Source organism: Triticum aestivum, unplaced genomic scaffold (assembly GCF_018294505.1).
Source record: "Triticum aestivum cultivar Chinese Spring unplaced genomic scaffold, IWGSC CS RefSeq v2.1 scaffold7666, whole genome shotgun sequence".
Taxonomy (NCBI): Eukaryota; Viridiplantae; Streptophyta; class Magnoliopsida; order Poales; family Poaceae; genus Triticum; species Triticum aestivum.
The window spans coordinates 7-1149 of NW_025284883.1; the positions used below are offsets into that span (position 1 = coordinate 7).

The window sequence follows — 1143 nt, forward strand, 5'->3', positions numbered from 1 at the left end:
AGTAATATATTTACCGTGTTTTATTATTTTGCACGAGTGCGGTAAGTCATAGCTGGGTGCTCACGATTCACGGGTCCAGCGTCGGCGTTGTGGCGCGGCAAGCGTGCACTGGTGCGGTTGAGAGGGAGGGGTGGAAACCGCATTAAACTCGTCTCCGTAGTTGAGAGGGAGCGGCCAAAGCAATGTGCAATCGTCTTTGTAGTGGAGCTGGGAGGGGCAAGGATAAGGGACGAAGACCGGGGTAACATGTCGGATGCGATCATACCAGCACTAAAGCACCGGATCCCATCAGAACTCCGAAGTTAAGCGTGCTTGGGCGAGAGTAGTACTAGGATGGGTGACCTCCTGGGAAGTCCTCGTGTTGCATTCCCTTTTTAATCTTTTTCGCGCCGCTTGCAAAACAAAACGCACGTGTAAGTAATATATTTACCGTGTTTTATTATTTTGCACGAGTGCGGTAAGTCATAGCTGGGTGCTCACGATTCACGGGTCCAGCGTCGGCGTTTTGGCGCGGCAAGCGTGCACTGGTGCGGTTGAGAGGGAGGGGTGGAAACCGCGTTAAACTCGTCTCCGTAGTTGAGAGGGAGCGGCCAAAGCAATGTGCAATCGTCTTTGTAGTGGAGCTGGGAGGGGCAAGGATAAGGGACGAAGACCGGGGTAACATGTCGGATGGGATCATACCAGCACTAAAGCACCGGATCCCATCAGAACTCTGAAGTTAAGCGTGCTTGGGCGAGAGTAGTACTAGGATGGGTGACCTCCTGGGAAGTCCTCGTGTTGAATTCCCTTTTTAATTTTTTTCGCGCCGCTTGCAAAACAAAACGCACGTGTAAGTAATATATTTACCGTGTTTTATTATTTTGCACGAGTGCGGTAAGTCATAGCTGGGTGCTCACGATTCACGGGTCCAGCGTCGGCGTTGTGGCGCGGCAAGCGTGCACTGGTGCGGTTGAGAGGGAGGGGTGGAAACCGCGTTAAACTCGTCTCCGTAGTTGAGAGGGAGCGGCCAAAGCAATGTGCAATCGTCTTTGTAGTGGAGCTGGGAGGGGCAAGGATAAGGGACGAAGACCGGGGTAACATGTCGGATGCGATCATACCAGCACTAAAGCACCGGATCCCATCAGAACTCCGAAGTTAAGCGTG

The 1143-nt window shown here is 52.5% G+C and overlaps 2 non-coding genes across 2 annotated transcripts; both read left to right on the plus strand.

Annotated features, from left to right (window-relative positions):
* The first annotated feature begins 251 nt into the window (after positions 1-251).
* LOC123178643 (5S ribosomal RNA) lies at positions 252-370 on the plus strand. Its single transcript, XR_006489740.1, has one exon. It is a non-coding gene; the product is annotated as a 5S ribosomal RNA (ribosomal RNA).
* Positions 371-667: 297 nt separating this feature from the next.
* Positions 668-786, plus strand: LOC123178644 (5S ribosomal RNA). The gene has a single exon (XR_006489741.1). It is a non-coding gene; the product is annotated as a 5S ribosomal RNA (ribosomal RNA).
* The last annotated feature ends 357 nt before the right edge of the window (positions 787-1143 follow it).